Below are 25,434 nucleotides of genomic sequence, written 5' to 3' on the forward strand. Positions count from 1 at the left end.
ACCATTATGATGGAGTAATTTGATAAGCGATACGCTTGATGATGTAGCCACCGCAGTCGTTGATGCTATCGGGATTAAACAATATGAAGCCCCTGACATTTGATGGAATTTAGGATCCGATCATATCCATAAGGTGGCTTCCTGACATTGAGGGATGTTTCTTCACTTACTCTTCCCCGGATGACCGGAGGGTCAAGCGCACTCTGAACCTTTTGTGGTCCGGAGCTGAAGGACTGATGGAGACTCATTACCAGCTCGTATTCTTTTGAGCTGAGGGCTTCTATGAATTGGGAGCAGTTCTCGAAAAGATGTCACTACTAGAAAAACAGCCTTTTACGATGTGCAATGTGTGTCGTAAAACGCTCAGACGACGCGCAAATGCGTGTTAACGAAGGCCCCGTCATAACAAGAGATGACACACTTTTGCCTGTCATCTATTTACGACGCGCAATTACAAAACACATTTACGACGTGCGTTTACGACATATGTTGCGTATCAAGGAAGGCCCTATCATAAAGGAAGATGACACGCATTTGCGTGTTATAACCTTACGACACGAATTGCGTATCATAAAGCACCTGTCAAGAAAGGCAATGTCATAAATGAAGATGACACACATTTTTGCGTATCATAATTTTAAATGTTTAAAAAAAATATTATTTATAGATTTACTAAAATTTAATTTCATACAGATAATCGTTGCATAAAAAGATAAAACAACTCAATAGAAGTTGTAAAAAAAATTACAAACTAAATAGATACAAGAAATATAAAAAAAAAAATATACCCTCAAATGCTTTTCAAAGTCTAATCTCCATGTCAGCTCTTCAACTCACTTCTCGAGTTTGTCCTTAGTTGTGACAACATATTCTAATTTTTTTAATTACTATTTATTTTTATAAGTCAAAGCACTTAGATAAAATGTTATTATATAATACTTAGATTTTTTACTGAAAATCCACTCACCAGCTTCAACATTCTTAATTCTTTCCTGCTACCTTTGATCTCCATAGACATTGAAGTGTAAGATTTGCTTTCTACTTGTTCACCCTTGTTTCTAATCATTTTCTTAAATACTATCCATAGTACCTGACCTATAGTTACAACCTTGTTTCTTCTTCATCTTCTTCTGAACTCATCTCTTGCAACCAAAATTAAATACCATTCAAGATCATGCCATATGGCAACAAATGTGAAGATAACCCACACATTTGGGGAAAACAGAATTAGAAATAGAAACCTTCTGTCTGAAGAAATACAGATTTTAGCCAACTTATGCCCGATGGTCCGATGAAAAAGCCCACAAGGTTAGCCACCTGCCAAATAGATATAAGGGAAAAATGGTCATTTTCAAATTCTTTTAAACTAAACCAGCGTATCCGTGGAAATTGGTCCGCTGAAAAAGCCCACAATTTTACTTTTTTTCTGTTATGGTTATATATATTATTTAAATTAATTAACTTTGCAATTGGAAATTGGTCCCTTTGGAAGTGTTGTTATTTCAGGAACATAGATTAGGGTAGTTTTATGCAACACAAACCATGAGACACGCGATTGTGATAGCACCAACAACTGCATGCACTAAGCTCATGCAAAATAAACTGCTTAAATACGTTATCAGCCTATAAAACCATGACTCAAATTTCAGAGAATTCCAATCTCAAACTATTTATTTTTGTTATATATATGTATAATGAGGGTGTTTTGGTGTTTGAACATAAAAAAACAAATTCCTTCTAGGAATTGTGATATCCATCCAACCAACAAACATAGAAGTTGAAGGAATCAGACAGAACTGAATTTTGTCCATCATTTGGCAAGCAAACACACACGCCATGGAATGGAATCTCGAATTATAAGAGATTACATGGTGAAAATATTGATGCAAACTCCTTAAATTAAATGCTTTACAAAGTATATTAGATCACTGAAATTTGCTCTATTAAAACTTATTACATCACCTAAAAACAAGCTGCTGTTGATTTCAAAATCATTTCAGGAATAAAAAATATGCATGTTAACCATGCCCATAAGAGAAGTTTTATGTGCATAGCATAAACTCACCTAGATGCGGATAATTTCCACCAAAATTAAAAGTGAAATTCCACCAAAATTAAATACCATTCGAGATCATGCCATATGGAAACAAATGTGAAGACAACCTACACATTTAAAAGCTTCCTTCCAGATCCCCCAAGAGGGATGTACATGTACCTATAAGTAAAAATCATTTCATATAATAAATTAAGTTTGTTGTAGTCAATGTCATTCTTGATTTTAAAAGACAAGACAAGACATATATATATATATATATATATATATATATATATATATATATATATATATATATATATATATATATATATATATATATATAGGGTTAGGTTCATTTGAGACCACCTATATTTTGTGAGACCGTGAGACGCATTTTTTTATTTTTTATTTATTTTTTTTAGGTAATTCATGTTCCGAAAATAATATTTAAAAAAGGAATTTTTTGATTTTTCCATTTATTTTGCATTTTAAAATTATTTTTAGAATATGTACAGTATAATATTCTATTTAGAATATTTCACGTATATTTCAAAAAAAATAGAATTTTATTTTATTTTATTTTTATTTTTTTTAGTTAATTCAAGTTCCGGAAATAATATTTTAAAAACGAATTTTTAGATTTTTCCATTTATTTTGCATTTTACAATTATTTTTTAGAATATGTCAGTGTAATATTCTATTTAGAATATTTTACGTATTTTTCAAAAAAATAAAAAAACCGGAATTTTTTTTATTTTTTTTATATTTTTTTTAGTTAATTCAAGTTCCGAAAATAATATTTAAAAAAAGAATTTTTGGATTTTTCCATTTATTTTGCATTTTAAAATTATTTTTAGATTTGGTCTCACGGTCTCACAAAATTAGAATGATCTCAAATGAACCTGAACCTATATATATATATATATATATATATATATATATATATATATATATATATATATATATATATATATATATATATATATTGGTAGCTCTTCAAGGTTAGATAATAACTGAAATAAAATACATAATAAGCTTTACCTGACAAGCCATTTGTTAAAGGAATCATGCCAATTTTTCCAAAAGCTTTCCAAGTTATAGCAGTTGTTTATCCACAGTGACGTATTTTCAGGGGCTTGAATCCCACTTACCTTCCCATATAACCAAACACTAAGGTAATAATTCGTGTGTAATGTAATTACCTTACTATATTTTATTAAAAAAATAAAAATGGGGATATACATTTACTTACCAGAGCCCAAAATCGGAAGTAACGCCATATGAGGAAAAATTTGAGCCACATGAAGTTTAGGACCTGTATATGGTAAATGATGCAGGCAACATAAAACAGTGAATGTGTGTATTAATAAGTGAGGTTGTGAAATTAATTCTCACCCCATATCCAATAATGAAGACTTCCATAGGTTATAACTGTTTCCAGATTCCACTACATAATATTAAAAGATAGGAAGTTAAATGATAATACAATATGAATATGAGATATATGTTGTTATTTATCACTCACCTAATCACAAAGGCATTGTAATAGAAAAAAGTGTGTCATGATCTACATAAGTAAGAGGCTAAGGAACCAACGAAAACCATACCAAGCCACTTGTTTTAGTGTATAACTCTTCTGAGGTCTATACAACTACCACAAAAGGAATCAGATTCTTGTCAGTTCATTTCCCAAAGCAACAGATAGAATCTGTCAATTCCATCCATTTAGAAACCATGGAATGGAATGGAAACATGAATCAGAATGTAAAATGTGAAGTTGAAGAGTAGTAGGAAGTAAGAGAACCTGGGATGCAAATGCATTGAAACTTATAATAGGTACAACAATATAAAGAGGTGCATATAGCAAATAACATAGGTATATAGTATATGATAACTTGTCAATCCTCACACTTCTCTCCTATTAAAAGAAATATATTAATACCATTGATTGCCCAGAGTGAAGATCACAAGCAAGAACTCGGTCTGCTCCTGCTTCTGTTATCAGATTTGCAACAAGCTTAGTTGCAATGGATTCACGTCCTTGAGTCTGATTCATCAATTTCATAAAAACAAAACATATATATATATATATATATATATATATATATATATATATATATATATATGTATATATATATATATATACACACACACACACACACATGTAAAATTTATATGTACCCTTTAAATTTACACTTGAATTTATAATGCAAAGTTACCTTTCGATCAGCTCTTGCATATCCAAAGTATACAATAATTGCATTGATAGTTTGTGCATCAGTGATAGTTGTGAAACAATCTTTGTACATATCAGGTATTGACCACTCAAGTGACGTGGATGGAAATCTATATTGTAAACCGAATAAGTAAAGTAAATATATGTTATGTGTTTTTTTGGGTTGTTGAGTGGTTTCATTATTGATATTTTCTATGAACAACTATTTGATCGAATACCAAACTTCTTTCTAAATGCTCGATTTCTCATCACTTGCATGGTGATTGGGCACTTTTCACCTTCTTCCTTACATAAAATCTGACAATAAGAAAGGTAGGGTGTCTACCCAATTTACAAAGCATCTTTTACACCTCACCAGATGCTCTGGGATAGAAATAAGAAAAAGAAAAAATATGAAATATTCATGCCCATAAACATAATTACGATACTGCCCTTCCACAACAGAGAAATTAAAGGGTGCATCAAGGGTAAGGTTGTCATTCAAGATGTAAGGTTGTCATTCTTGTATAGGTACTCAGGGACACAGAAGGCAACTGTTGCTGGTAAGGCTGGTGGAGAAGCTTGATGTCTGCCTGCTTACCTGCTCTTTTTTATTTTTGAGTGAGACCGTTATTGGCTTTCTATTGAATTGAATTTAAGTTTTTTTTCTTGTGCCTTTAAGTTAATTCTTTTTTTCTTATGTCCCCCCCCCCCCCCTTCTTAACTGATAGCAATCTCCTCAGTTAGGGTCTCTAATATTTTTATAAAAACAAAAAAATATATAGAAAGTATTATAGATATGAAATAGTGAGTGAGCCAGGTTAGATTTTAGGAGAGTATAATTTAAAGGAATTAACTACTACCTAAGCTTCATTTCATTCTCTAATAGTAGCCGTCAATCCATGCCATGCTTTAGGGAAAACTTCATCAGTTTGAGTACCCCACCACACAGCTAACATGGGGAGGAGGTATGTGCATCATTTGGATTTCCTCATAACTGAAAATATAATCAAAATTGTTAATATAAAGTGTTCAAAACCTTAAAAAAAAGGGCCTACTTTATAAACCTTAAGGAGATAATTATCTTATACAAGTTTATACTATTAATGGAGCTACAATTATCAGATGACAGGTGGAAACTTCAAGGTTGATGATGCTAGTGTGCAAGACGCCTGGTAGTGTTCAGAGACTATTTGATCCAAATCAAGATTATGAAAGTGTTACCTTGTCAACATGTAGAATTTGTGAATTAAACAAGAAAGTTTTACCTTGTCCACATGCGAAAGATTAACCTTGCTAATTTCTCACTTTCAATCAGCAATTGGATTATAGGAGGGACACTTACAGCTCTTTCATCTTTGAATCAAATTGAGCCTCATCAAAATAAGATCCTTCATTAACCATAGTTTCCACGACTGCAAAAATAGCAGCAATAATCACTCTTAAGCAAAAGAAACCACGTGAAACATATGTGACTCTGATTATCATAAGCAAGATACAATGAGAATACAGGGTTCTTGATTGTCAGATTCACCAAGTTTCTATGACTCCCAGACAAAACTGTCGACCACATTTCAACTCTACTCCGCTTCCTCTGTGGCCCTTCCCCAATCCGCCTCACCAACCTCAATTCTTGGTGCGAACCAAGTTCGATTAAGCCATTAGAACTCGAAGTATTAGACCCATAGCTACGCCGATCTCTATCCACCACCACCAACCCATCATCCTCATCATCCTCGTCCGTAAAATCGTTATTGGAAGTTGTCACACCCCGAAAACCGAAGGCGGAAAACATTTCCGGGGTTGACTACCGTGTTGAGTATCAAATCCAATGTACATAGTAAGCAAAGTAAAACAAGCATTACATTACATAATAACAGTTTTACAATTGTTTCAAAAGTAAAGTTGTACAGTTGTGATACATAGTATATATAGGCAAAATGTAACGGGTCTTCATGTACACCGTCTTCATGCAAAAGGATCTTCAGGTACCTGTTCTAACGCTGACCTGAGAACACAAGCGGTTTGAAAATCAGCATAAAGCTGGTGAGTTCATAAGCGGTTTTGTTTTACGAAAATGTATCGGTTTCCTTTCTGTTTCTGAAATGTTATGTACACCAAGAAAATCCCGTATTTTCTTAAAAGTTGGTTATTGTTTCACAAATGTAAAGTATAGTAAGTTTGTACACTGAAAACATGTTTACTCATGTGAAAATGTATAGTTGGTTATCTGACTGGTTAAACTGTTCTGTTTACTTATCATGTGTTACCAAGAGAGTCCCATACTTTCCTTATTGTATGTTACAAATTGTAAAAGATGTAATGTTATCCATTCCGTGACTCTTTCTAGTTATGTAAGTATTACCCAGGAAAGCCCCATGCTTTCCTGCATGTATGTATCTTATGTAAACGATGTGAAAGATGTAAAAGATGTAATCGTGATTAGATTCCATGTTTTCCCCAGGAAGGTCCCGTACCTTCCTGAATGTTAGTTACAGTAAGTAAAAGATGTAAAAGATGTAAACAATGTAAACGATGTATAAAGTAATCCATTATTACTGTAAGTAAATCTCTGTTATCCTAATTGCGAGTTCCATAACCATACAATAGACTGAAACCTGTGGCAATAAGTAGTCCACATGTGGCAATAAGTCGTCCACATACTTATGACTTTCGTCACCTTTGAACCATTTCGGTTCGGCTGTAGCTAGCAGCCAGGTGTGGGGTAGTCAGCCCCGTATAGATCTATACACTCAAGTCACGCTCTCTAAATACCAGAGATTCTGGTTATGGGTGTAGTCCTCCACTCGCGTAATCCAGGTGGAGTGTTCTCCGAGGACGTGTCTCCAATCATACCGGAATAACAAATTTACTAGTAATAATATGAAAGTCCTCCACTCGCGTATGTGCGTGGAGTGTTACCGAGGACAAAACAGTGTACAGGTATTATATTCAAATGTTTTAATGTCATGCTTTTAACTGATAAAATGTGGAAAACCATTTGTGAAATACATGTAAAACATACTAGTTTAAAGACTTATTTCACAAACATATGTTACGTGATCCGTATGTTCGATCTGTTATCAGTTGTAGTTATCAGTTATAAAAGCATAAAAATATGAAACACACATTTGAAAACATGTTATGAGTACAAGAATTCCCTTGTATTTTGCTTGTGTTCCCCCCCCCTGAAAACAGTGAAAACAGTGAAAAAGGGTAGGGGTATGAACTCACCGGACTCGGAAACGTGTCGGTTTTGAATGCTAGACGTCGGTTCGGGGTTTGATTACTCGCGATGACCCTATGTAAAATGATATAATGTCTATACATATACAATTAAAGATACATTCACTAATCATATGGAACATTACACTCCAATGAGGTTAAACACCTCAAAACGAGCGTTCGGAGTGACCCGGGTGACATCTTCGGACTTGTAATGGCACTAGGGACTTGGGACATGAGTTTACTCTCCATAAGTAAACATTTAAATGAGTTTACAACCATGAAACACACTCACACATGAGTTTACGGCCGTAAACTCATGTTGGTGTGGTTTTGAGGGTTTAAGGGCTCAAATAGACCTAGAGGTTGCTAGAATGGATTTTCTAAATTGTCTTGGAACACTTGGACTGAATTTAAATCATCAAAATGCTTATTTTATGGGAGTTTACGGCCCACTATAGGCTCCTGGCCTTAAACTCCTTAATCTTCATGAAATGGGTGTCAAATGTTGTTAAAACAAATCACATGTGATTCATAAGATTATTCCAAGACCTAGTATGATTTTTATGTGACATTTGAGGGGTGTTATGGAGTTTACGGCCCATGAGACCCTCCTCATGGCCGTAAACTCTAATGTAGGGTCATACAAAGTGTTTCAAGGTCTAAAACTTGCATAGAAGGGCTTCTAAAATTCATCTAAAGGCTTTAGGGGTGTTTAGTTTGCATTCTAACACCAAAAGTTTTGGAGTTTACGGCCCAAGAACAAGCCTTGGCCGTAAACCCTTATAAGTCCCACAAATGATGTGTTTTAGACCCTTAAAGCATTTTTGGTTGGTCCCTTGATTTATTCCAAGGCTTTTGGTGGTGTTGGATGGCTTTCTAACACCTTAGAATTGGATTTATGTCACATTTTGGGGAGTTTACGGCCCAAGCACTATCCTTGGCCGTAAACTCACATAAGTCCCACAAAATTTTTGTTTCAAGTGTCCAAATGCTAAAACCAAGGTCCTACAATTCATATCTAAGCCAAAGTAGTGATTTGGAAGGGTTTTAGGGCATGAAAAAACCCCTTTTACTTGAGTTTACAGCCTAAGCTTATGCCTTGGCCGTAAACTCCTTTAAATGGCTCAAAATCATAGTTTTAAATGTTCTAAGTCCATATCTTGAAGTCCCATAGCCATATCTAAAGTCCAATTGAGTTTAGGAAGGAGTTTAAGGGCTTAAAACCCCATTAAATGGAGTTTACGGCCCAAGCTTGTTCCTTGGCCGTAAACTCATGTTCTTGGACCTAAAAACTCAATTATTTCATCAATTTTAAGGCTAAAGGTGTTGAATAACATGTTAGGGAGGTTACCTTAAAGATTTGAAGCCTTAAACTTGTGATTTGGACCTTAATTCTAGCTTGAGGAGAGAGGTTGTAAGAGTTTAGTGAGAAACTTGCCAAAAGGCTTCAAATGAAGTCTTAAACACGTTTATATAGTGTTTAAGTTTTGGACACGGTGGAATTTTACCCGATACCGGCGTTAGACGGGGTTTTTGGTCGTACCCGATTAAGTTACCGTAACCCGATACGGTAAATTCTAGAATTATTCCGATCACTAAAGTTGGGTGTTAAATTGATTTCTAAATGTATTAAGACACCCATTAAGTCATTTTAAATGTGTACTAATTAATGACTTAATTAAACGGAGAAATCGGAAATCGGAACGACGATCGGTTGCGCGAGTTGATTTATGAAAAAGTTACTTTTAAAAAGAAGCGGAAATTTCGGGTTGTTACATTATCCCCCCGTTAAAGGGAATTTCGTCCCGAAATTCAAGTTTAGAACATAAGACAAGATACAAATCATGGATAAGAAAAGAGTTGTGGATACTTCTGTTTCATTGAGTCTTCCCGTTCCCAAGTGAATTCCGGTCCCCGCTTGGCATTCCAGCGAACCTTCACTAACGGGATGCGACTTTGTTTTGTACGTTTGACTTCTCGATCCATGATTTCGATCGGTTCCTCCACAAAGTTGAGGTTTTCATTGATCTTGATCTCGTCTAAGGGAATTGTTAGAGTTTCATCGGATAGGCACTTTTTAAGATTTGAAACATGAAAGACAGGATGAATGTTACTGAGTTCGTGAGGTAAATGAAGTTTATAAGCAACTGGACCAATCCTGGAGAGGATCTCAAAGGGTCCAATGTACCTCGGATTAAGTTTCCCACGCTTGCCAAAGCGTACAGTGCCTTTCCAGGGCGAGACTTTCAACAGGACACGATCTCCAACCTGGAATTCTAGTGGTTTCCGACAATTATCAGCGTAACTCTTTTGACGATCACGTGAAGCTTTCAGTCGGTTACGGATTTGAATGATCTTTTCGGTGGTTTCGCGGATGATTTCAGGACCAGTGAGAGCACTGTCGGGGACTCGATTCCTGGCTAACTGTGTATCCCCCACCTCGGCCCAGCACAGAGGAGATCTGCACTTACGACCGTATAGGGCTTCGAACGGAGCAGCCCTAATACTGGTGTGGTAACTGTTGTTGTATGAGAACTCGATCAAGGATAGGTGTGTATCCCACGACTTTCCAAAGTCAATGACACATGCCCGAAGCATGTCCTCCAGGGTTTGGATTGTTCTCTCACTCTGTCCATCGGTCTGAGGATGATACGCCGTGCTCATATCTAGTTTGGTTCCAAGGGCTTTCTGAAGAGATTGCCAGAATCTGGAGGTAAACCTACTATCTCGATCAGAGATAATGGAAACAGGTACACCGTGAAGATGTACTACCTCCTAGATGTAGATTCGCGCGAGTCTCTCCATCTTGTATGATCCTTTGATTGGGATGAAGTGAGCGGATTTTGTCAAACGGTCGACAATTACCCATATGGTATCGTACCCACTAGAACACCTGGGTAGTTTGGTGATGAAGTCCATGGTAATCATTTCCCATTTCCACTCGGGGATCTCGGGTTGTTGGAGCAGACCTGAAGGTTTCTGATGCTCGACTTTGACTTTGGCGCAAGTCAGACACTTGCCCACGAATGTCGCTATCTCAGCTTTCATGTTTGGCCACCAGTATTGTTTCTTGAGATCCAGATACATCTTGTCCGAACCTGGGTGAACAGAGTATTTGGTTCTATGTGCTTCCTCCATGACTATTTCCCTGAATCCACCGGATTTGGGAATCCAGATTCGATTCATGAAACAGTGAACTCCATCACCTCTGATCTCAAGTTTCTTTTCCATTCCTCTCAAGGTTTCATCTGACACGTTTTCAGGTTTGAGGGCTGCATACTGAGCTTCTCGGATTTGCGTAGGTAAGTTGGAATGGATGGTCATCGTCTGGTTCTTCACTTTGTGGTTTGTACTATCCTTTCGGCTAAGGGAATCTGCTACCACATTGGCCTTGCCGGGGTGGTAACGGATTTCACACTCATAGTCACTGAGTAATTCTACCCATCGCCGTTGCCTCATGTTTAAGTCTTTTTGATTAAAGATGTGCTGCAGACTCTTGTGATCAGTGAAGATTGTGCACTTGGTTCCGTAGAGATAATGTCTCCAAATCTTCAATGCGAAGACTACTGCTCCTAGCTCCAATTCGTGTGTGGTATAGTTGACTTCATGTGCTTTCAGCTGTCTAGAGGCATAGGCAATCACCTTTCCTCTTTGCATAAGCACACAGCCTAATCCTTGATTAGACGCATCGCAGTAGACAACGAAGTCATCTGTCCCTTCGGGCAGAGACAGGACAGGCGCGCTGCATAAGGCTCTCTTCAACGTTTGGAATGCAGTCTCTTGTTTATCACTCCAACAAAAGGGTACACCTTTCTGTGTTAGAGTAGTTAAAGGTTTGGCGATTTTGGAAAAGTTCTGAATGAATCGACGATAGTAGCCGGCGAGACCTAAGAATTGACGAATTTTCATGGGTGTTTTCGGTGCCGACCAACTCTCTATCGCTTTAATCTTGGAAGGATCTACATGAATACCCTCCTCGCTTACTACATGACCGAGGAAAGTTACCTTCCGTAACCAGAATTCACATTTGGAAAATTTTGCGTAAAGCTTTTCGGATCTAAGAGTTTATAACACTAGCCTCAAGTGTTGTTTATGGTCTGCTTCACTTCGGGAGTAGACGAGGATGTCATCAATGAACACGATAACGAATTTGTCTAGGAAGGGACGGCACACCCGGTTCATCAGGTCCATGAACACAGCCGATGCATTGGTTAGACCGAAGGGCATCACTACAAACTCGTAGTGTCCATACCGAGTCCTAAAAGCTGTCTTGGGAACATCATTCTCTTGGACTCGTAATTGGTGGTACCCCGACCGATGGTCTATCTTAGAGAAGTAACTGGCTCCTTGGAGTTGATCGAAGAGGTCATCTATTCTTGGAAGAGGATATCGGTTCTTAACGGTTAACTTGTTCAGCTCACGATAGTCGATACACATCCGAAAGGACCCATCTTTCTTTTTGACAAACAGAATCGGAGCTCCCCAGGGTGAGGAACTCGGCCTAATGAATCCTTTACTGAGCAACTCATTGAGTTGACTGGATAACTCCTGCATTTCTGCGGGAGCTAAGCGATACGGGGATTTTGCTACAGGAGTAGCTCCAGGAATTAGGTCAATACAGAACTCGACCTGACGCTCGGGAGGAATTCCTGGAAGTTCTTCGGGAAACACATCGGGAAAGTTACAGACTTTGGGAATGCTCGCGAGGTCTCTAACTTCTTGTTTTTCATTGATCACATGAGCTAAGAATGCAACACACTCCTTTCGAAGGAGCTTTCGAGCTTTGATGTAAGAAATGATATGAAGGTTGGAGTTGGGTTTATCGCCATAGATTATGAGAGTTTGATTCGAAGGAAGATTGAGACGGATAGCTTTTTCGTAACAAAGAATGTCATCATGATTGGGACTCAACCAATCCATGCCAACGATAACATCAAAACTCTTAATGGAAACGGGCATGAGGTCTATAGGAAATGAGTGATCATTTAGGGTAAGCGTACAACCTATGAATACGTCGTTAGCGCTTTCTTTCTCACCATTAGCCATCTCGACGGTAAACGTTTAGTTAGTGGTTGAGGATTTGGTTTTAGATTATGTTTGAATGCATGACTAACAAAACTCCTTTCAGCACCCGAATCGAAAAGAATACTAGCATATGAGTTGTCGAGAAGGAACGTACCCGAAACAACAGTGGGATCAGCAACTGCTTCCTCCCGTCCCATGGTTAGGACCCTTCCAGTGTTACCAGCAGTTGACTTCTTGGGACAATCCCTTTTAAAGTGCCCAACTTCGCCAAAGTTGTAGCAGGCTTGACTAACACCTGCTCCCGATGATTGATTAGCTGATTGGGTAGGAGTTCTGCAGTATCGAACTGTGTGCCCTTTCTTACCACAGTTGGTGCAAGACAATTCTCGACAGGGACCAGGATGATGGTGGTATTTACACTTGTCACACAGAGGAAGGTTACCAGCATATTTACTGGTAGGAGTTGAGGCAGTGGATCCCATGGCAGAACAACAACAACAGGAGTAGCAGTAGCAGCATGGACTGCTACCGTCTGTTGTTTCTTAGATGATCCTTGAGAAGATTGACCTTTCTTCTTTTTCCAGAATTTCCTCTTTTCACCGCTCCTTTGAGTCGGCTCAGAAGTGGTAGTGATTTCCTTGACATCGTCGTTGTGATCAATCAGAATTTGTGCTAAGGTCTTGGCACTATCGTAGGTATCCGGACGAGCAGCCAGAACATGACTCTTTATTGGTTGAGATAATCCCCAAACGAACCTTTCGATCTTTTTGTTTTCAGGAGTGACTAATCCCGGGCAGAGAAGTGCAAGATCATCAAATCGGGAAGTATATGCAGCAATGTCGGAACCTTTCATCTTCAGGTTCCAGAGCTCGTGCTCTAATTTCTGCATTTCAACACGGGGGCAATACTCAGCAATGAGAAGTTCCTTCATGGCTTCCCAGCCCATGGCATTGGCTACGGGTAAGGTCAGAGATTTGACTCGGCCATTCCACCAAGTCAAAGCTTTATCCGCGAAGGTACAGGCTGCAAATTTGACTTTATCGGATTCCGCACAAGCACAGATTTCAAAGATGGACTCGATTTTCTCGAACCATCGAGAAAAAGAAATGACAACTCCAGCGCCATTAAAGGATGTTGGTTTCGCATTCATGAAATCCTTATAGGAACCCCCTTTTTGGTGTCCCTGGCTACCCTCAGGGTTTTGAGATTGAGTACCACCACCCGAACCACTAGGGTTCATTTGTGACATAGCTGCTACCATTGCAGCTGTCATCATTGTCTGAACTGATGCTAGGTCAAACTGGGGAGGAGGTGGCGGCGAAGAAGGATTGTCGTTGTTCTTTGAGCTAGCTCTCTTTCGGGGAGGCATCTTGATCTAATAAGATCAAGGAAAAGAGGATGGTAAGTCCTCTACATTGAATCGATAGATATGACAGTTATATGATTCGAGTAAACGATAAAGCAGGAAAGAGTTATCGAACAGATAATTTATCGCTAAGAGTGATCATAGAGAACTACTCGAATGAGGATTATTACAGAGGATTGAGGTCGATAAATACTCCCATAGTATTTCATGAGTTGTTTACGACAATGATTCGATGTTTGGGATATTAGGGTAAGTTTTTAGGCATGCTACATACCACAGTCACTCCAAAGCACATGTTGGTCGTGTCTCGAATGAATATAGTTGGCCAGGCCATATTGACCCTAGACACGACTACATAACTACCTAGGTTTAACCGTAGTACACAACACCCATTTACTTATGTTCTGTTCTACGTGTGGTTACGGATGATGACGGTTTGGTATACTTGTATACTTTTGAAAATACTTGTAGTTTGAAGATACTTTTAATTCAGAGCACTTAGGCCCTTTAGTGTTTATAGTTTTATACCATGTAAGGTTTCGTATACTTTATTCACTATAAACAAGGGCTCTGATACCAATCTGTCACACCCCAAAAACCGAAGGCGGAAAACATTTCCGGGGTTGACTACCGTGTTGAGTATCAAATCCAATGTACATAGTAAGCAAAGTAAAACAAGCATTACATTACATAATAACAGTTTTACAGTTGTTTCAAAAGTAAAGTTGTACAGTTGTGATACATAGTATATATAGGCAAAATGTAACGGGTCTTCATGTACACCGTCTTCATGCAAAAGGATCTTCAGGTACCTGTTCTAACGCTGACCTGAGAACACAAGCGGTTTGAAAATCAGCATAAAGCTGGTGAGTTCATAAGCGGTTTTGTTTTACGAAAATGTATCGGTTTCCTTTCTGTTTCTGAAATGTTATGTACACCAAGAAAATCCCGTATTTTCTTAAAAGTTGGTTATTGTTTCACAAATGTAAAGTATAGTAAGTTTGTACACTGAAAACATGTTTACTCATGTGAAAATGTATAGTTGGTTATCTGACTGGTTAAACTGTTCTGTTTACTTATCATGTGTTACCAAGAGAGTCCCATACTTTCCTTATTGTATGTTACAAATTGTAAAAGATGTAATGTTATCCATTCCGTGACTCTTTCTAGTTATGTAAGTATTACCCAGGAAAGCCCCATGCTTTCCTGCATGTATGTATCTTATGTAAACAATGTGAAAGATGTAAAAGATGTAATCGTGATTAGATTCCATGTTTTCCCCAGGAAGGTCCCGTACCTTCCTGAATGTTAGTTACAGTAAGTAAAAGATGTAAAATATGTAAACGATGTAAACGATGTATAAAGTAATCTATTATTACTGTAAGTAAATCTCTGTTATCCTAATTGCGAGTTCCATAACCATACAATAGACTGAAACCTGTGGCAATAAGTAGTCCACATGTGGCAATAAGTCGTCCACATACTTATGACTTTCGTCACCTTTGAACCATTTCGGTTCGGCTGTAGCTAGCAGCCAGGTGTGGGGTAGTCATCCCCGTATAGATCTATACACTCAAGTCACGCTCTCTAAATACCAGAGATTCTGGTTATGGGTGTAGTCCTCCATTCGCGTAATCCAGGTGGAGTGTTCTCCGAGGACGTGTCTCCAATCATACCGGAATAACAAATTTACTAGTAATAATATGAAAGTCCTCCACTCGCGTATGTGCGTGGAGTGTTACCAAGGACAAAACAGTGTACAGGTATTATATTCAAATGTTTTAATGTCATGCTTTTAACTGATAAAATGTGGAAAACCATTTGTGAAATACATGTAAAACATACTAGTTTAAAGACTTATTTCACAAACATATGTTACGTGATCCGTATGTTCGATCTGTTATCAGTTGTAGTTATCAGTTATAAAAGCATAAAAATATGAAACACACATTTGAAAACATGTTATGAGTACAAGAATTCCCTTGTATTTTGCTTGTGTTCCCCCCCTGAAAACATTGAAAACAGTGAAAAAGGGTAGGGGTATGAACTCACCGGACTCGGAAACGTGTCGGTTTTGAATGCTAGACGTCGGTTCGGGGTTTGATTACTCGCGATGACCCTATGTAAAATGATATAATGTCTATACATATACAATTAAAGATACATTCACTAATCATATGGAACATTACACTCCAATGAGGTTAAACACCTCAAAACGAGCGTTCGGAGTGACCCGGGTGACATCTTCGGACTTGTAATGGAACTAGGGACTTGGGACATGAGTTTACTCTCCATAAGTAAACATTTAAATGAGTTTACAACCATGAAACACACTCACACATGAGTTTACGGCCGTAAACTCATGTTGGTGTGGTTTTGAGGGTTTAAGGGCTCAAATGGACCTAGAGGTTGCTAGAATGGATTTTCTAAATTGTCTTGGAACACTTGGACTGAATTTAAATCATCAAAATGCTTATTTTATGGGAGTTTACGGCCCAGTATAGGCTCCTGGCCGTAAACTCCTTAATCTTCATGAAATGGGTGTCAAATGTTGTTAAAACAAATCACATGTGATTCATAAGATTATTCCAAGACCTAGTATGATTTTTATGTGACATTTGAGGGGTGTTATGGAGTTTACGGCCCATGAGACCCTCCTCATGGCCGTAAACTCTAATGTAGGGTCATACAAAGTGTTTCAAGGTCTAAAACTTGCATAGAAGGGCTTCTAAAATTCATCTAAAGGCTTTAGGGGTGTTTAGTTTGCATTCTAACACCAAACGTTTTGGAGTTTACGGCCCAAGAACAAGCCTTGGCCATAAACCCTTATAAGTCCCACAAATGATGTGTTTTAGACCCTTAAAGCATTTTTGGTTGGTCCCTTGATTTATTCCAAGGCTTTTGGTGGTGTTGGATGGCTTTCTAACACCTTAGAATTGGATTTATGTCACATTTTGGGGAGTTTACGGCCCAAGCACTATCCTTGGCCGTAAACTCACATAAGTCCCACAAAATTTTTGTTTCAAGTGTCCAAATGCTAAAACCAAGGTCCTACAATTCATATCTAAGCCAAAGGAGTGATTTGGAAGGGTTTTAGGGCATGAAAAAAAACCCTTTTACTTGAGTTTACGGCCTAAGCTTATTCCTTGGCCGTAAACTCCTTTAAATGGCTCAAAATCATAGTTTTAAATGTTCTAAGTCCATATCTTGAAGTCCCATAGCCATATCTAAAGTCCAATTGAGTTTAGGAAGGAGTTTAAGGGCTTAAAACCCCATTAAATGGAGTTTACGGCCCAAGATTGTTCCTTGGCCGTAAACTCATGTTCTTGGACCTAAAAACTCAATTATTTTATCAATTTTAAGGCTAAAGGTGTTGAATAACATGTTAGGGAGGTTACCTTAAAGATTTGAAGCCTTAAACTTGTGATTTGGACCTTAATTCTAGCTTGAGGAGAGAGGTTGTAAGAGTTTAGTGAGAAACTTGCCAAAAGGCTTCAAATGAAGTCTTAAACACGTTTATATAGTGTTTAAGTTTTGGACACGGTGGAATTTTACCCGATACCGGCGTTAGACGGGGTTTTTGGTCGTACCCGATTAAGTTACCGTAACCCGATACGGTAAATTCTAGAATTATTCCGATCACTAAAGTTGGGTGTTAAATTGATTTCTAAATGTATTAAGACACCCATTAAGTCATTTTAAATGTGTACTAATTAATGACTTAATTAAACGGAGAAATCGGAAATCGGAACGACGATCGGTTGCGCGAGTTGATTTATGAAAAAGTTACTTTTAAAAAGAAGCGGAAATTTCGGGTTGTTACGGAAGTATATGAGATTAGCCCCAAAATAACATAGTTCTTCCGTAGAGCGTGCACAGAGTTACCGATAACGGAGACTTGGCGACATCGTGGATATGGAAGAGTAGTGTCTGCTGGGACTGATGAAAACATACGAGACAAACACTCTTTACGGAATCCATGGCCAGTTAGAGATGACGGGGTTCGATGCTAGTGATGGTGGCTTAGGGCTTGAAAAGAGAAAGGAGAGAGAGTGCAGACCAAGGTATAGGAAGACGGGCTGCTTCAAAAGAATTGACAGCCACACAATAGAATTATGGTTCTTTGTTAAATGATTGTAGAAGGAGAAGAAGCATGAGGCGGGTGTTTAATTTTTTGGGAATTCATTTCCCACCTTCGCCTATTAAAAAAAGCGAGAACGCCCCTTTCTAAAAAAATATAAAGCGATATATTTACACGACACGCTTTTTATGGTAGATGCCCTCCGTGTTTTTTTTTTGGACACTAATTTTAGGGCACGCAAAAATGTGTGTTCTCTATTTTCAAATTTTGCAAAGTTGACATTATATTTTAGGGCACGCACAAATGTGCATCCTCTATCAGCATGTGTCAGTGTTTGCACGTCATTAAAGGGTTGTTTTCTTGTAGTGTGTTTCTAGATATGTGCCGCTAGTGGAGCATGAGAGGTTGGCCCATGAGTATTTAGATTTGAGACAGGGGACTGAGTCGGTGACAATGATCACCAAGATGTTCATGGAGAGGGCCATGCTTTGTCCTGAGTTTGCAGCTTCTGAGCAAGCTCATATGACCCATTACTTGAGGATGTTCAAGATGGATATCAGGTAGTTTGTATCCACCCAACGTTACGGTTCATTGTTGGAGTTATATGAGGGCGCCAGGCAGCGTGACATTGAGATGGATCTCCAGACAAGAGAGTAAAGACCGGTCCCAGCACACTCGCAGCCTACACCAAAATGATTCAAGGCTGCTGATACTAGATTTGGAGGGCAGATGGTTCATACTTGTGGGAAATATGTCAAGGTTCATGAGGGGGTCTGTCAATCAGGCGGTGTATGCCATAAATGTGGGAAAGAGGGGAACTATGCGAGGGATTGTCGCCAGCCAGTCCCAGTTCCGAGTTCCAAGATTTGATATCAATGTGATCAGGTAGGCCATATGAAGGCCAACTGTCCATTTCTCTCCGCCAAGCTCGCACAGGCCCCGACGCCAGCTACTTTAAGGATCACTGATGGGCGCTAGGGAAGGGCAGAGCCCCCGAGGGCTCGAGGTCGTGTGTTTCAACTCACTACCGAAGAGGCCAGAATAGCTCCAAATGTCATCACTGGTATGTTCTATTTAATACTCTATTGATTATGTATTATTTTATGCTCATGTATATACTCCTAATAGGTACGCTCTTAGTGAACTCTTTACCTGCTCTTGTGTTATTTGACTCGGGTGCGAGTCGGTACTTTGTATCTTGATCATTCAGTATAGAGTTTGATATGCCTATTGGGGAGTTGGAGTGTCCGTTGTGAGTTTCCATCATCAACGAATATTGGGTTTCTGCATCCGCAGTGTATGAGGGTTGTATATTGGAGATCTTCGAGGTGCATTATCCCATTGATCTGATCCCAATCCCCATAGGGATTTATGTGTGATAGTGGGTATAAACTGGCTGAGCAGGTTTGGTGCCATGATTAACTGTGAGGGCTAGCGAGTGGTGGTTCAAACCCCAAGTGGGGGAGAACTGGTTATCTATGGAGAGAGAGCCAACGTTGGTTCAGGGTATTGTTCAGCAGCTAGGGCTCGTCAGTATATCCAGCACGAGTGTGCAGGTTATTTGGATTATGTGGTTGTTGCTCGGTTTGTGGATCAGACTTTAGTTTCATAGGTTCTAGTTGTCAGAGAGTTTGCTGATGTGTTCCTGACGGAGTTACCCGGTGTGCCTCCTAAGTGGCAAGTTGAGTTCAGGATTGATCTTTTGTGTAACATCCAGATTCCTAGGTATATTATTTACTTATCTATTTTGTAGGATTGTTGAGCAACACAACAAGTTGGTGCTACAACTCGTCGAGTAGAGTTGGGTGTGGCCATGTGGGATTAATGACCTACTCGACGAATCTGAGAGTGGACTTGCCGAGTAGGCGTTGTGAGATGAAACCCTAAATCCCCAGGTTTAAGCTCTATTTAAGGATACTTATGGCCTCATTTGTAGCTCCCCAACTGCTTTCTTTCACTGAGAGAAACCCTAATCACCCCCTTGAGATTTTGAGAAAGTGTTGAGCTAATATTGAGAACTTTGGTGCATTTTTGGAATAGAAGAGGAGGATTTCAAGCAAGGAACTAAAGGAGGCTAATAGATCTGTTGCTAAGCATTCGGAGCTTCTGTCTAAGGTATAAAGTTCGTACCTTTCTCATTAGTTTGGCTAGATCTCATGATTTCTGAGTTTAGGGCTTCCTTTCCATCTTATTTTGGGACCTTGAAGGTATTGAGCACCTTTTGAGATATGGACATCAAATCTTGACCTTGTGAGGTCCCTAGAGTCTAAAGTTCCCTAATTTATTTAGCCATATTAGATCCTTGAATGAGAAATCTCCAATAAAGCATGTTCTTGCATTTCAAGCCCTAAGTACCATGCATAAACGTAAAGCTCGTGGCTTTAAGTGATATTTAAACCTTGAGAGCTTAGATCTAGAATGTGAGAGGGTTTTTTGCCTTGAAATCTTCTGAATACGAAATGAGTCTGAATGGACTTGCCGAGTTGATGAGCTGATTCGATGAGTTGGTTAGGGTTTGTCCCGATGAGCTGGACCATGAGATAGCTCAGCAAGTTAGGGGTTAACTCAACGAGATGGACCTTCACGAGACTACGGAGAACCATTGGGACTCAATGAGTCGCATGATTGCACTCGGTGAGTCAGGTCAACTTAGGTTGTTGACTTGATTTTCACTTCTGTTGACTTTAGTGTTTGGTCAAAATAAGTAATGGAGTCCAGGGATGGGTAAACTGGTCTTTTACCCATTCCTAGGGCTAAAGTGAAAGAGAGAACAACTTTTGGTGTAGTTGAGTATGAGTAGAGTGTTAATTAGAGATAATTATCCTATGTGTGTTAGGCGGACGCTAGATTGAGGTTTCCGAGTACGAGACTTTTACTTGCCAACTTACAAGGTGATTCTTCTCACTATACTTTACCTAGAGTGGTAATCTACTGTGTGATCGGAGGGTCTTATGAGCTGATTTGAGTTATGTAATATTATGATTGTTGCCTGTGTGATATATATATATATACATATATATATATATATATATATATATATATATATATATATATATATATATATACATATATATATATATATATATATATATATATATGTTATATTTTATGTTTACTGAGAGCGGATCGGAGGGTCCAACCTGAGATGTGGGACCGAAGGGTTTCCACCGAGACATGACTGGAGGGTCTTACTGAGTTATAGCCTCGAGTGGCTATTGCGTTGTGTGTGGTATTTTGGGAAACTCACTAAGATTCATGCTTACTGTGCTATGTATTATGTGTTTCAGGTACTTCCGAGGATCGTAGGAAGGTACCGGATTGATTATACAGACACCATAGATGGAGTTATATTTTTGTGGATCCTGGATTCGTGACAAACAATTTTTTAAATATGTATTGATATTTGATACTTGAGATTTTTGAGAAAATGTGACATGTGTTTTATTATGTTTGAAAATGAAAATTTTGGTTTGAAAATTTATGTCGTTACAAGTTGGTATCAGAGCCTTGGTTTGAGGGATTCAGATGCACCTTCGGGTGTGTTTGGACTCAAGCTGAGGATTTGAGAAAAAAATTCAAAATGGATAATTTTTCTAAAATGAGAAAAGATTTTACGAGAAAACGAGTTGGAGCAGTGCATATAATCAGCCAGAGCACGAACGGTGATTTCCCAAAATACCTTTACTTTTGTGTTATGAGATTTACATGAGATTTTTTATGAGATATTATGCATGCTAGAGAGTTGGTTATGTATTTCATATTTTAGGACTAGACTGGCCTGGTTTGTGATGCCTTAGCCTAGGAGTTACTGCTACCTGTGATTTGTTTTGAGTATGAATATGTAGCAGAGATGAGCTTATGAGAGGTCTACTGAGGGAGTAGTCTGTGTTCAGTGAGATATAGAGTACTTGCGGTCTGCGATGCTAGGAGGAGGACTTAGGGTGAATATAGCTGCAGTGTGGAAGGTAGTATTGGGATCGTACTATTGGAAACAATGGATCGGTGAGCAGTCGAAGTAATAATCCTTAGGATGCTAAGGAACAAGTAAGGGCGAGTGATCGAGTGTGAGTATTCTCGAGTGAGTCTCTGATTATTTTGTGTTGTGTTTTAGAGCCATCATGGTCGGTACGTGACACAACCCCATGAGCAGTAGGGTTATTGATGATGAGATTCACAGGATGATTCACGACAAGGTGGCTACAACCATCCGAGAGGCTCTCCAGAGATGTTTGGGTCTATTATGACCACCTTGATCGAGACGTTTGATGAGCGATATGCTGCTATTACCGAGGCGACTGTTGTTGTTGCCACCGCAACTGTCGCTGCTGCCACGCTATAGGGGGTGACTCGTTGTTGTACCAGGAGTTCAGCAACACGAAGCCACCAGAGTTTGATGGGACTCAGGATCTGATTGTTGCGATGAGATGGATCTCTGATATCGAGGGGTGTTTGTACACTTGTTCATGTACGGAGCATTTGAAGGTACGGTTCGCGGTGAACCAGCATCGCTTGGGGGAAAAGGACTAGTGGAAGTTTGTGACAGCCAGCTACACTCCTGCAGAGCACACTACAATGACATAGGAGAGGTTTAATGTGATATTTCGAGATGAGTATGTTCCCACGGTTGAGAGGGAACGGTTAGCCCAGGAGTTTCTGTCCCTCAAGCAGAGGACAGAGTCAGTGATGGTGATTACGATGATGTTCCATGAGAGGGAGTTGTTTTGCCCTAAGCATGTGTCTACCATGCAGGCACGTATGAGTTGGTATTTGAGCATTATGAGGAGGGATATTCGCGAGTTCATGGCGAACTCGACTTATCGGCCATTTGCTGAGCTTCAAGCAAATTCCCGAAAGTGGGAGATTGAGCTGGAGACCTAGGCCAGGGAGGAGGCGGAGTCTCAGGGGAGGGATTGGCGACGAGTACAGTCTCACCTAGCAGCCAAGCGGGCAAAGTCCGCTGATTCAGGATCTGGAGGCCAGAAGGGCCGCAGTTACGGGAAGTGCGGCAAGAGTCATTAGGGGGTGTGTTGAGTGGGTATTTGCTACAAGTGTGGAAAGGAGGGGCATATTGCGAGGGATTTCCCCAAGGGGTTTACAGTCTGCTTTCACTACAACCATACCAGCCATCGGAAGGCCGAGTGCCCATGGCTGCTACAGGGGTCAGCACAGGGATCTATCCCTACTACTATACGAGCTATAGAGAGTCGGCAAGCGAAGTTCGAGGTACCGTGGGTTCGTAGAAGGGCCTTTTAGCTGACAGCAAAAGAGGTCCGTGCAGCACCTGATGTCGTTAAAGGTATGTATGCTTTTACTTATTCTATTTAGAGTTATATTGTGTTTATATTGTGATATGCCTAGGTACTTTTCTTGTGAGTTTTGTACCTGCTTTGGTGTTATTTGACTCGGGTGCAAGTTGATCCTTCATATCATTCATGTTTAGTCACCACATCAGTATCCAACGTGAGGCATCGAGTCGACCTCTGAGAATTTTTATAGCCGATGAGCATGCAATGTTTGCTAATGATGTGATCTGGGGATGTGTTCTCGAGATTTTTGGTGTTGAGTTTCTGATAGATCTGGTACCGATCGCGATGGGTGATGTCTGTGTCATTGTGGGCATGGACTGGTTGAGTCGATTCAGAGTTGTGATCGACTGCGAGCATCATTTGGTGACCATACGAGACCTTACTGGGGGAGTGCTTACAGTGTATGGTGAGGGTACCCGATCTGGGTTAGCATTTTGCTCAGCTGCCACAGCGAGATAGAGTCTACAGTAGGGTTGCAGGGGTTTTGTAGCGTATATGATGGATACACGGGTTGCGGCTGAGATACTAAGTTCTATCACTGAGATTCCAATAGTGAGTGAGTTTCCGGATGCTTTCCCCGAGGAGTTAGCGGGTGTGCCTCCCGAGAGGCGAGTGGAGTTCCGGATTGATTTGGTTCCGGGAGCGGCGCCTATCGCCAAGGCACCTTATCGCCTTGCGCCATGTGAGATGCAGGAGTTATCCTCACAGCTCCAGGAGCTGTTGGTGAGGGCTTTATTAGGCCGAGTAGTTTGTGGTGGGGAGTGCCAATCCTTTTTGCCATGAAAAAGGATGGTTCACACCGGATGTGCATTGATTACCTGGAGTTGAACAAGCTGACGATCAAGAATCGTTATCCACTTCTAAGGATCGATGATCTATTCCATTAGTTCCATGGTGCGGCTTGGTTTTCCAAGATCAATTTGAGGTCTGGATATCATCAGATGAGGGTCAGGGAGGAGGATATCCAAAAGATAGACTTTAGGACTCGTTATGGGCATTACAAGCTCTTGGTGATGCCTTTTAGACTCACCAACACACCGGCAGCATTCATGGATCTCATGAACCGAGTGTTCAGGCCTATGTTGGATCAATCGGTGATCATGTTCGTTGATGATATATTAGTGTATTCGAGATCCAGAGAGCAGCATGAGGAGCATTTGAGAGAGATTCTTGGAGTATTGAGATCGGAGAGGCTTTATGCCAAATTCTCCAAGTGTGATATTTGGTTACGAGAGGTCTAGTTCCTGGGACACCTCGTTAATTAGAATGTGATTTTGGTCGATCCGGCGAAGATTAAGATAGTTATGATATGGGAGGTGCCAAGATCCCCCACCAAGATTAGCAGTTTTTTGGGATTGGCCGACTATTATTGGAGATTTATAAAAGAATTCTCCAAGATTTCCATCCCCCTCACCAGGTTGACCCGGAAGGGCGTTACTTTTACTTGGGATCCCGAGCAGCAGACCTCATTTGAGACTCTTCGCTAGAGGTTATGCAAAGCCCTTGTGTTAGCCCTTCCCGAGGGAGTGGAGGACTTTATGGTTTATTATGATGCATCTATATCTGGGTTGGGTGCGGTGCTAATACAGAGAGGTCACGTGATAGCATACGCATCGAGGCAGTTGAACCCTCATGAGACATGATATCCCACCCATGATCTAGAGTTGGGGGCGGTGGTGTTCACCCTCAAGATATGGCGCTACTATTTATACGGGGTTCGGTTTACTATATACATGGACCACAAGAGCCTGAAGTATCTCATGGATCAACACAACCAAAATATGCGGCAGAGGAGATGGTTCGATGTGGTGAATGACTATGACTATGAGATCCTGTATCATCCGGGCAAAGCTAACGTGGTAGCCGACGCCTTGAGCCGCAGAGCAAAGAGTGCCTCGATCTGAGATGTGTGTATGAGGATGACTGTGATGACTCCAGTCTTAGATACAATTCAAGTGCCCCAGGCAGAGGCCATGAGACCGGAGAACTGTAAGAGGGAGCGGGTGGTTGGGCGGGTGTAACGCCCGTGTTTCTGGGCTAAAAGCATTAATAAAGTTGTAATAGTCTAGGTCAATCTTTGCAACTCATTTTGAAGTAATAAAGAGGAATTATGTGAATATTATGTGAATTATATGCTTATTTGCTTAATTATTTTGATTTAATTAATTAATAATAAAA

The 25,434-nt window shown here is 39.7% G+C and overlaps 1 pseudogene; it reads right to left on the reverse strand.

Annotated features, from left to right (window-relative positions):
* Positions 1 to 1,101: 1,101 nt before the first annotated feature.
* LOC145036172 (membrane-bound O-acyltransferase GUP2-like) lies at positions 1,102 to 5,823 on the reverse strand (annotated as a pseudogene).
* Positions 5,824 to 25,434: the final 19,611 nt, after the last annotated feature.

This window comes from Lactuca saligna, chromosome 3 (genome assembly GCF_052625555.1).
Source record: "Lactuca saligna cultivar CGN05327 chromosome 3, ASM5262555v1, whole genome shotgun sequence".
Classification (NCBI taxonomy): domain Eukaryota; kingdom Viridiplantae; phylum Streptophyta; class Magnoliopsida; order Asterales; family Asteraceae; genus Lactuca; species Lactuca saligna.